This window comes from Molothrus ater, chromosome 8 (assembly GCF_012460135.2).
Source record: "Molothrus ater isolate BHLD 08-10-18 breed brown headed cowbird chromosome 8, BPBGC_Mater_1.1, whole genome shotgun sequence".
NCBI lineage: Eukaryota > Metazoa > Chordata > Aves > Passeriformes > Icteridae > Molothrus > Molothrus ater.
This window is the reverse complement of record NC_050485.2, coordinates 21,517,930-21,529,978: the sequence shown is the minus strand read 5'-3', so window position 1 is coordinate 21,529,978 and position 12,049 is coordinate 21,517,930. Positions and strand designations below refer to the sequence as shown.

The following is a 12,049-nucleotide window of genomic DNA, read 5'->3' as shown; positions in this document are numbered from 1 at the left end:
TTGTCTTGGTTTAAATATTTGTAATTGTCCTTTCAGAAAAGGTCCCTATGCTGTATTTATACCACTATTTACAGGTATTGTCACCCAAAACCTGTGCATCACCTTTATCACCTTGAGATTGGCTCTGCTGCTTAGAGCACGGTACTGAAAACACTAAAGTTGTGGGTTTGATCCCTGCATGGAGATCTGCCTATCTCTGTTTATTATTTTTGTGATATAGGGATAATAGTGCTCAGATGACATTTGCAGAGCAACTGTTCAACTGTGTTTGTATGATTTCTACAAAACTGATAACACAAAATTAATGATGCTCATTGAAACTGGAAAAAAAGTCCCTGTGCCTTTGTAGAGGTGAATCAATTTTCTAGTTATTCTGCTAGGTTTTTCTATTGAAGAAAAATTGTATTTTTACACAATAAATTAAATAAGTTAGCGCTCTTATTGTTAAAAATTCACAAAACTTCATTGAAACATGCAGACAACTCCCATGCTCAGCCTTGGTATGAATGATGGGCACTGACACATGATTTGGAAGGAGCAGTACCAAAGTCCCACTCTCTAACACCTTAAACTGCCCACCTACTTTACATATTCATTAGCAAATTATCAATTAGGTGAAGCTCTTTAACATGCTTGCAGTGCCTTATTCTGTAGGTTCAATATACTTTCAATACAAGTCTCATAATATCATTAAAGATTATATTACTAATTTCATTTAACCTTTCATTTAACCTTACAAAGACATGCTAACATACTAAAACTAAAAACAATTAGTATTTTTGTGCTCTACAAATTAGTGTTAAAAAAAAGTACGTCCTGAAAAGGAACATGTTATTGCTCATTAACTGGTTAAAAAAACACAACTTGCTCTTTCTGTTCAGGTTTTTTCACACACTTGGTACTTTACCCATTTCACTCTAAATATGATAAACCAAATTTACAGAGTCTTCATTTTGCTGGGTAATTTTAACAAAACTGTCACAGTCCCAGTCATAAGCAGCACCCTGCCCCACAAGCCTGCTGCTCAGATTGTTGGTCATTGTGTTTATCCAGGACATGGATACTCCCCTGCTGGCAACAAAGCTCTTGTTTTTCCTTCCAAGCAACGGCAAACAGAGATAGCCATAGCTACTGTCATTGGTTTTTAGCAAATGCACAAGTCCTAGTGGTATTTTCAAGTCTTTTTATCTCTTATTCTTACAGTTTGCATTTCTTTGTATCATCCTACTATTTCATCTGGCAGGAACAGCAGAAAATCCCTAATAATGGCTCACTGAAGCAAAAATTTCCAACATTCCAATGCTCCCAGGGTAGGAAGCCCATGGGAGCAACTAATAACAGCTTTAGTCTGATGTTTAATATTATGGGGTTACCAATATCTAGAAGAGAAAGGGGCTCTAGAAAAAGAAATAGTTGAAGTTTATGAAAAGGTACTCCAGTAGAAGAAAGAAAAAGGGAAGGAAAACCCAGAAAAATATCCTTAAAGCTCTAAGAGGATATAACAAGGAAAAAATCCAATCGGGAGTGTCAGAATAATAAGTGATAACTGTATCATGAATTGATAAGGGAAGATAGTGAATGCCAGTTGCCCCATCTAACATGCAGGGTACCTCCCAAACTCGGCAAATTAAAGACAGAAAATAAGAAAATGTGAATTAGCAGCATGGATATGGGCCTTGAATAACTGCTGCCTTAAGACTGAAGAAAGGAGACCATTTTATTACCAGCTCATCTCAGTGGTTTTTTGACCAATCTGAATTTATCATGCAGCACCTTGGTAGTTAAGGCAAAAATATACAAACCATCTCAAAGCAGATATTTCCAAAAAATGAACTGCACATATTTAGACCAGATTGACACTCAGTATTTCTTCAAAAGAATAAAAGTAGACATAACGTGGAAAACATACGTAAAATGAAAAAGAATAACTTTAAAATAAATGCTTTTTAAATGTCGGATTTCAGCTTGACTACCCACTCACCCTCTGTTAAGTGATTTGGTCTTTATTAAGTGAGCATCCACAGAGGAAACCAGCAGCAGCATGGTGATGCATTGTCCATCAGATGTCACTCAGTTAACAGCAGAAGAGAATTTGACTGTGTTCATCCAGAAGGGCCATCTGAAGACAGTGGCAAAAAAGGGAGAGATCTTTAAACCCCCAATCATTTCTGATTTGCATTTGTTTGTTAACACAGCCATAAATAAACCCATGATAAATCACCCACCTGCTTTCTTGTGCTCTAGAAGCATAAAATGCTCTCCCTTCTGAGAAAGCCTCAGATGTAAACTTTGCTTAGGAAGATAAGGAAATTGGTTATTTACCATCCTTTATCAAAATCTTCACAACTGAAAAAACCTGCTGCCCTCTTTCATCCCGCTTCACTTCCACCGTGTGCACGTGCTGAGCTTTTGCAAGTCCATGAGCATCATGGAGAACTATCTATAGAGATGAGAGCTCTTGGATATTTTCACACTTGCTTTTGGATTCTCACTGCCAGATTTTTCTCCCTGTGGGTTTACGTTCATTTTACATGACTTCATTTTATATGCATTTCAGTGTGGTCATCTTTATTTAGCCTCTGAGAGGTTTCCTGCTCTTTAATTCTGCACTTCAAGAGACTGAGAAAGGAGACTTCAAAGAAGTCCCAAATTTTAGGAAATAATATATCTCAAGTTCAGTTGTGATTGATTATTTATTACTTCCACAGGTTTTAGTACTTTTGCTTTATATAAAGTCTTCTTCATCCCATTTCAATTCTCTTTGAATTAACTGAAAAGAATAAGAAACCATATGTTTAAAGCAAACAATTTTTATTTTTTAGTCTTTGCAATGATTTAAAGAATTTGGGAAAAAGGTTAAGATTGGTCAGTTCTAGTGTGTCAAGGTTCATGCTCAATTCTAAATTGAGAGACTTAATTTATGAAATGCAGTCTTTGTGTATGAATTTATAAAGGAGGATTGGTTTGAGATCCATAAATTCATACATACTGACTGCATGTTATAAATGGCTTTTCAATCCTTCTATTTCCCTTAGTGGTTTTCCGTTTTTCCACCACTGAGTACAAGTTATTAACTACAACACTGCGTCGTACTCACAGATCTTCCTCCTTACTAAATATACGCAGATTGTTTCAAAGCACATTTTCTCCTTGAGCTGTTCTGTGTACCAAAATGTGTGCCTTCATCATTCTGCATGCAGGAAGCATCCTTCATCCACTTTTCCCATGAACACATCTCCAACTTGGCATCCAGTTTAAACTGTCATTTGTATTGTCAGTATTTTCCCCATATAAACTCGGCAGTGTCTTCACCTACTTAAATGTGTAAGTATATTCTTGTCCAACAATCTTGATTCTAGAAATAGCCTTTCTACATCTCTCAGCTACATCAGATGGCTGAGCCTTTTCAAGTTGAAAACATTTTTTCTTAAGTTAAATATCCCTGTTCTCCTATTCAGTCATTAAATCATTAACTCTTCAAACCTCTGACCTGTCTAACAGTGCCAATAAAATGAATCTATTAACTCTCCATTTAGTAAGCTATTTCCTACAGTAGGAAGTTTCCATATGTTTGAGCATTATTTTAGTATGTGTGAGAGTTATGTCAGTATTTCTCCCAGGCATCCTTTGGCAAAAAGAAAATTACAAAGGGAACCAAATGATATGAATAGGTATTCACAGGAATACCTATGATACCTTTTCCCATAAAGGAAAGATTTAGGTCTGAAAAAATATTCCCAGCTGAAAAGATTCAGGAAAGACTAGACAAATATGCTTGACTGTCTTTTTAAGGAATTCCTGCACAGAAGTTTCTTTTCCAAGGAAACTGTCACATTTCCAAAGATTTTGCACAACACATTTTCTGGCGCAGTGGTTTGCCTTTTTTTTTTTTTTTTTCTTTTTTCCACCACAAATGAGATACCTTAACTATCTCAGTTACAAATTAGCAGGCTCTGAAATCATTCTCATTTGCAGACAAAACCCTACTTGTCAGATGCTACCCTTTCCCAGTTGTGCTCACCACACTTGGAATAAGGATTTATCCACCCACTGAGATTCTCCTGGTGATATTTCCAGCCAAGATTTCATTGTATGGCAGCACATGCATTAAAGAAGCAAAAAGTTGTATACAGCCTTGGGTGACATTTAGGTGGGGAGGGATGGTGGAGCTGCAGCAGGACCAGCCTGCCTTGGGAGAGAATTCTGTGCCAGAGCTCTGCCCTTGGAGCTCCAGCCCTGCTGGGCCCAGCAAGGCCCCGTGAGGAATGGATAATCAAAGGCTGCCATTTGTGAGCAGATATTCATTTAAATACTCTGCAGGATGGCTTTCAGGCTTTTAGGAGAGTGGTTCTGTTGTGTGGATCACAGGCTTTCAGCAGGTGCTCATGTCACCAATCCATTACTTACTTAGATATTAAAATACTGCATGCAGAAAAAGAAAAAAAAAGTTTTTGGCCTTCTGAAATTATCTGAACTAACAGGCACATACGGTCAATTATCATTTTTCATTGTCAGTCTACTTCCTAAAAGACATTGGAGCAAGAAAATAGTACCAAAATGTGAACCCAGTGAATAAGTTGTAGTTTCAAATGGATTAGAAAATGTCTTATTTCAAACATCCTATACAGATTTCAAATTTCTTAAGGGTGTACATGGAGTTTCTTTCTCTAAATTGGTTGCTGGTCTTTGAAGACCTGTGAGTCATTAAGTAAAATTTTTGTACCCATGCAAAAAGCCACAGAAAGAACAACTGTCTGTAGAAACTACCGATTTCACTTCTACTGTTCACTCTCCAATTGAGCAGACTTCCTCTAACTCAGCTGCATCTCCTAGAACATTACATCACAGAAAATCTAACAGGCTAAAAATATATTTTGTAGGTATAATCTTAATTACGTTCAGGTTAAAAAGATTTAGTAACCTTGGAGATGGAAAACAGTGTGAGAAATTATTATTTTTAGCATCAAGGAACTTCTCCAAGCAACACAGTGTAAAAATATACCAGGTCAGTACACTTTGGAGATTTCAGATGTTTTATCCTCTTATGGTCTAAACTACAATACATTTAAACTGTATTACTCTGGAACAATTTTCTCCCCACAAATTTTTACTCCATATGACCACAGCAATTACACAGACACGTGAAGATGTACAGGAATTTTAAGCACATCATTCTTACAAACTGAGCTTGGCTCAATAAAAACAGAGTTTTTCACTTGCTTTCAAGAACAACATTCACTGCTTTAAATAATTTGCAATATAGAGAGCAGAAGTTTCAAGTGGCGACCTAAACTTGAAGACAACTGAAGTAATTTCTCTGGGTGCCATGGGTTTTTTGTATGCTCGTCATAACTTAGAAGTGCTCAGGCTGCAGCCACGGGCAGAAGTGCTGTGCAGGAGTGCTATGGCAACAACAATCACATTATTTGGTCCTGTTAAAAATGTTTGTGTAGTGACAGTCCCACCCATGCTCCTCTCTCTCCATTTCTTCTCTTAGGAACATGCTAAACTGCCTGAGCAAACACAGCAGCATGCCGACCCTCTCCAAATCCTCACTGGGTAACAAGTGTGAGTGAATGTGCCTGTAGGAGGAAATAATTGAAAGTACTGTGTGAGTAACTATCTGTTAATAACAGCTTGCTTTTATTAATAGCATCCTCATTTCTGCTAAATAAAGGAGAATTTCTTCTAATATTGAAAGAGATTCTCCCTGACTTGACACCCTACCAGGGAAATGCACTGCATAGTGATATTTGCCTGATTTTGTTAGCTATGTGAAGAATGCACACAAAAATTTCCTAGCTCAGAAAAAATGAAAATTTGAGTTTCAACACAGTGGCAAAGTCTACATGAAAGTGTAAATGCTGGAGGTTCATTAATAAGATTTACCAGAAGGACATATGTGGGTAACAGTCATTACACCCAACATTTCCCAGAGTGCTCAGATTCCTCATAGGCTTCTCTCCCTGATGTAACTCTAATTTTTACAAGCTGAACAGGTGGTGAGATTTCCCAGTCATAAAGGGCAGGCCACCCTCTCCTTTACCAGAAATCAGTTTAAGCAGGCTGAGAAAAATTGAATGGCCCTGGAAATCACAGAGGTCAACTCTTCCCTGGAGCCACTGAACGCTGCTGCAGTAACTGGCACATGCTTTCCCATCATAAGAAAACAGAATTTAAGACAGCTTGGTTTAAATGCAGGCAAAATTAAATACTTAACATGGGAACAATAGGGTTCTTTGTGGTAGGGAAAAATTTTTTGTTTTTTTTTTTTTTTTTTCTCTGAGTGCTGGCAGATTAGCCCTGCTCTATTCTGCTTCTCTTTTGCTCGGTGTGCTTTTCATTATTACTATTTTTTTTAATATTTTGTTTCAAAGAACAATCTGGAATTCAGGGAAAAGCATTAGCTACTGCTGTGACACAGGCCTGCCTAGCAGTATGAAATAGGAAAATGCATTTTCCCAGAGTAACCTTTCGCTTAAAATTCAAGCTCCTGGAATTTCAGGAGGGGGCGGGGGCCTGGGTGGGCTACATGAGCATGTACAAACACAAACCCTGCCAGCCTCGGGCTGTTAGTATTTTTTGCATAGTTCCCATTCCCATCTTTCAGCTCCTGCCTCAGCAAGATTTTTTCTTTGATTTTGTAATGTTTCACTTTCCTTTGCACCCTTCCCCCATCTCTTTTAAATGTTCTCTTCTCTCATTTCTCCTTTTCTCCTAAAAATAATTCCTCCTTTCATATTTTTACCTCAGGATTTTTCACCTGAGGTTTCAATCTGTTTCTTTGCTGTGGAGAGGATTTAGTGTCTTCCATTTCTTACTGTTAGTGTGTTTTTATGCCTAAGAAATTCTGAATGAAATGCTGCTAAGTTTAAAGCACAAAGACTTGTTTTACTTTAGAAAAAACTGTAATAACATTCCTTTAAATTATTTCCAGATGTAATCTATAAGAGTAAGTTAAATTTGACAGCATATACTGTGTACTAGGGTTGCATATTTTATGTAGTAGCTTGTCATCACTGCTCTGAATGACTGCCAATAACAGAGACCTAGCAAATGTCCTGCAGATATTTATACAATTATTTTTGGAACATAATAATGGTAACAGAAATGGGCATCTATGACAAGCTGAAGATCTACTGCATAATGCACCCATTTATGAAAATGTTGTTTTCCTGCATTTCTTATATAGTAAGATTTACAATAAAAAAAATAGCTACTTTGATTTGTCACTTGCAGAAAGATGACACTTAAAATCTTTAGTTTTTAGAGTATTTGGGAGCATTTGAAAAACTGCACTCATTTAAGCTCCAGAATATTGTTCATATCCTCACTAGTAATAATTCTTTATTTGAAGACAATTGCAGCTGTTGATTTTCCCCCCCTATTCTTTTCCTCTTTCTTTTTTTTTACACCCCTAGGTAAGAATCCAAAAGTTCCATAAGATTGATTCTCTATCCAGCTTGCACTCTGGAGTACAGGAATAGCAAAATGCAGGAATGTAGTACTTACATTAAAATTATTTATTGAAGCATACATCTGCATAAGTCTCCTGATAAATCATAACTTCACCAGGATTTTTCCAGGTAGTTTTCATCTTTCTAATGGAAGTTGGATATTTATGGTTCATCCCTTAAGCTTGATTTAATAAAAGCAATTTAACTTTACCATTAATTTATAGGGAGGAAGGACAAGTGCCCTGAGTAGTAATTTTCACCTCTCCAGGCTCACACAGTCCTGTTCTCTATTCCTTTACCTTCTTGATCTCATTTCATTACCCCCTTCCAGGTAATCTTCTATACCTTCAGCATCCTCATGAATCCATCAGCCAAGCTACACTGGAATAAACCATCTTCCTTGAGTCTTTCCCTCAATTACCCTTTTAATAAGGACATCTATAGGTCTACCTTACACTCTAAGAAACATGACTACAAAAAAAAGGGGCAAGGATAAGGTAAGGAGAAAAATTCCTGCAACGCCAAATCCTGTTGCCAACTAGGCAAAGCCATCCCTCAGGCACTGCTCCCTGAGTCCTGATCTTAATGTCCTCAACTGCAATTCAAAAAAACTGACTTCAAGAGCAAATTAGGACTTCAGACAAAATTTAGCACAAGAATAAAATCGTGCTGGTCATTCAGGCTGGAGTTGGAAACTCAAAACAAATGGCAGCCCAGCCTCTGTGACTGCCACCATGTTAGGTCACTGATGCATCAACTGTGCTGCCCCTTGGCCACTGGGGAGACTGGGCAGCTGTGCCCAGATCACTGCTGAAACAAGCTTTAGAAGCTGTGAGATTCATTAAGAGATCATTTGTGTAAAATTAAATAAAAACAAAATGAAAAATCCCTGCTGTAATCAAGATTCTTAGCTGAAGCAAAAAGAACCCAAGCAAAAAAAAAAAAAAAACCTCTCAAAAAACTGGGATTAAGCTGTTTCTTTTATTGCCTCTTTCTTTAGTCTTCTAATTCAGGGTGCATATAGGCCTTTTTTATTTTCTCTGTAGAAAAGATAAATAAATACAAGAAAAGGCCTGGCCCATTTGGTGCAGTGGAATACTGTGATACATGAGCAGAGAGGCCTTTTTGCAATTACTTAGAAAGAAACCAGTGTCCCATTAGAATTTAAATGACTTGTGGGAGAAACTGAGAGACTGGGCCTTGCAGGGGCTGAGCAAGGATGAAGAGCTGTGCCTTGTGAAGGCTGACCTAAAACAGAGACTAGACAGAGCTAAAGAAGAAAGTAGGGATTTATTAAGAGGCCTCAAATAGATCCACCTTGGGCAGCACAACCCAAAATGGCCACGAAATGGATGACAGGTCCCAGAGTCTCACACTTTTATAAGTTTTGGTCCATTAGCATATTGGAGGTAATTGTCCAATTACAGCTCTAGCCCATGAAGTCCCATCCTGCTTGTTTCCTCTCTTTGGTCCACCATTGCTCATGCTCTTGGGCCTGAGATCTGGATTGGCTGTCCTTGGGTCCCCAGCTAGAGAAGGAACTGTTCTGTCTACCTGTTCTGTGGAGAGAGCTTACTATCCCCTTTAATATGAAGCCTAGACTTACACATTAAAGCAGAATAGAATCTAAGAAATATAGAAGCTAAAACCTGAGGCATCACCATGGTGCCATGGTGTGAGCCCTGCCGACCAGGGCCCTGTGTCCCTCACCCCACACAGGCTTCATTCTCACTCAGGAAGGTCTGGGGGTAACAGGCAGTGCCAGTTCACTGCTTTACTGCACTGTGCTCTATCCTAGGCTTGGCAGAGCTTAACCATCCCTGGAGCAGTTTGTCCCGTGTCCTTGGGCATCTCCAGGCTGCAAAGCCCTCCTGGGCTGAGAGCTGCCCTGCAGGCTGCACACTGCTGGCCAGGACAAAGGGTCAGGAATGCTTGGAGAGATCTATCCAGACATTGTCTACCTTAGTTTGTGCCATTGCCTGCTTCCAAAGCAGCTGCCCCATGTAAATATTCCCCAGGTGTTCTGATGTGTAAACACTGATGAGCTCTCGCTGTAAGTCCCATGGCAAAGCAGCAGATTTTCCTCCATGCTGGTCACCACAGCAACATCAGGGAGGACGTGAGTCTCTTGCCCTGAATATGCATTTTCTGAGTTAAAGCTGGTACTGTAGGAGCTCTGGAAACACTCTGGGTCTGCTGCTGCTTCAGTCTAGCTCACTCCAATAACCTGCTCTGAAGCACATCACTTGATGTAGGTTAAAACTTGCCAGCCAGGTGATATTTGTGAAGTTTATAAAAACACTTGCATTTTCACTTACATTAAATCACTGAAAATAGTGACCTGTACAAAGCCCTGAATACTCACGGTGTCATATTTTCCCTACTCATGTTAATTATACTAATTTCCCTATTCCCAATATTAATAATTGTCTTAAATTCTTTTCAAAATAGACCAGTGCAAATGCACTATTTCATTCCATATGAAGTCTCTCACAAGGATATATTAGAAAAGCACCTGATTTTATGATATCACAGAGATTTTATCATGGAAATAAATTACTCTGAAATAAAGCTAATTTTGTGGTGGAGTTTCTGTAATGAGCAGTTTCATTTCACATGACACTAAAATCTAAATAATAGAATTAGTTTTCCACATAGCTTAGGCAATCTTTTCATTATTACAGGCAGAAAGAATGAAAAAAAAATTAAATAATCTAAGTTATAGTTGTAGCAACAGTTAACTGCTTGTACAGCATAACTAAGCCAGTGTTATAGTGTTTACAAAGATAGAAATCTCACTCTGAACTACCTGAACACTCAGACAAGCAGGATTGTTTATGCAATACAAAGATCTGATTAGATAAGAGTTATCTAAAGACAAGGAAATAGTTGTAGTTACATAAAGCTGCTGCCTGAAACAAGCCATTACATCTGTCACACTGTCACCTCAGCATCCAATACTGTGGGGAAAGAATCCAGTTTTACCTTGCTCTGCATATTTCCAACATCAGGCCATAGGTATTAAACAGCTTTGCTTCAGTAACTTGTCACCTGTGCCACTCCTGCAGGTGAATGAATTCCATTCATGAATTCCACACCGTTTTAACCAGAAGGGGGTGGTTTGGGTGGTTTGTGGGAATCCTCACAGCCCTGGGCAGGGTCTGTGTGCCAGCATGCCGACCTCCAGCTGCTCCCCGAGGGCTACCCAGCCAGCCAAACCTTCTTTCCACCGGCTCCACAGCACTTCTTTAGAAACTAACACAGCTGATATTTTTCTGGGGTTGGAATGACCATCCCTGATAATGAAAATACCCACAGAACCTGCCTTGGCCAATCTTTCATTAAATAATAATAATAATAATAATAATAATAATAATAATAATAATAATAATAATAATAATAATAATAATAATAATAATAATAATAATAATAATAATAATAATAATAATAATGTTATTATTAATTTTTTTAAAACGGTGATTTGCAGATGCTGCTGCATGCAGCCCATCTGGGCAGGCTTTCTGCCATGGGAGTGTCAGAGAGCCCCGGGCTGGGGCGGGCAGGACGATGATGCTCGTTTGCCCCCCAAAGCCAGGAGGCTGCTGGAGCAGCAGAGGGGATGCGGAGTGCGAGGATGGTACCACACTGCCACCCTCTGCAGGAACCAAGTACCGCCCTTCTTCCAAAGGAGAAGGATCAAAGGAATTTTAATTTGCTTTCAGTGAGTAATAACCAGCCAGTAGGAAAACGGGCAGAACAGAGTAAACTAGAGTTACAGCTTGGGCCAACCCCCCCCCCCCAAATACCATGCTGGAGTTGTACTCCAAACCTAAAATATATTAATATACTCTTAGTGGTGTTTTTCTTAAAGCTTGCTATTTTATGTGATGGCAGTAGATGAACTATTTTAAATAATTTTTATTTACAGAAAGTAGAGACAGTGTTCTATATTCAACTCCTCAAAATTTCAATTTTCTAGGCTCACAGCTACCCAATTTTTTAAAGTTGATATATATTTTAATAACTAAACTATTGAACATATATTGCAGAACTGTTTCCCTAAAATTCAAAAAGTTACCCTTCTCTTAAATTCTAGCTGTACAAAAAGTGATAACCTTCTCTTTGTTTGCATTTATACTAAAATTCCTGGAAAGTTTTTTTACTTCAGAGATAAACCTAATGCTTCTTCAAAAACGTCAGCACTTTTGCTATTAAAGTTGCCAGACTTAATTCTAGACATTGTGCAATCATATTGCCATTACAGAGCTGACAAAACCTTAAATACTATTTCACTGTTGAAATTGAAATTACTATTTCTGCAGCTTTGAATTTGTTTTCAATCTTCTTGCTTAAGGAAATAAAGTTATCTATTTGTTATCTATTTGCTGATATCTATTAGCTCCCACCTAATTTTTCTTGAGGCATTGGAACTGGCCAAGGACCATTCTTTAATTTGCTTCAGGTTTGATAATTATTCTCAAATAAATTGAATTAACCAAGTTTTTATGCAAACAAACATAGAAAGAGAGCATATGTTTTAGTACAGATGAGATGAGCTTCCTTTGCTGCAGAAAAAAGGCAGAATCCCAAAC

The 12,049-nt window shown here is 38.2% G+C and overlaps 1 protein-coding gene across 1 annotated transcript in view; it reads right to left on the bottom strand.

The window, feature by feature from the left end:
* ENTPD1 (ectonucleoside triphosphate diphosphohydrolase 1) overlaps positions 1–2,007 on the bottom strand; it is a 38,647-nt gene extending 36,640 nt beyond the window's left edge. The window contains exon 1 of the mRNA XM_036385907.2: positions 1,982–2,007. The gene's annotated coding sequence lies outside the window, so the exon portion shown is untranslated. The remainder of the gene's footprint in view (positions 1–1,981) is intronic.
* Between the last annotated feature and the right edge of the window lie 10,042 nt (positions 2,008–12,049).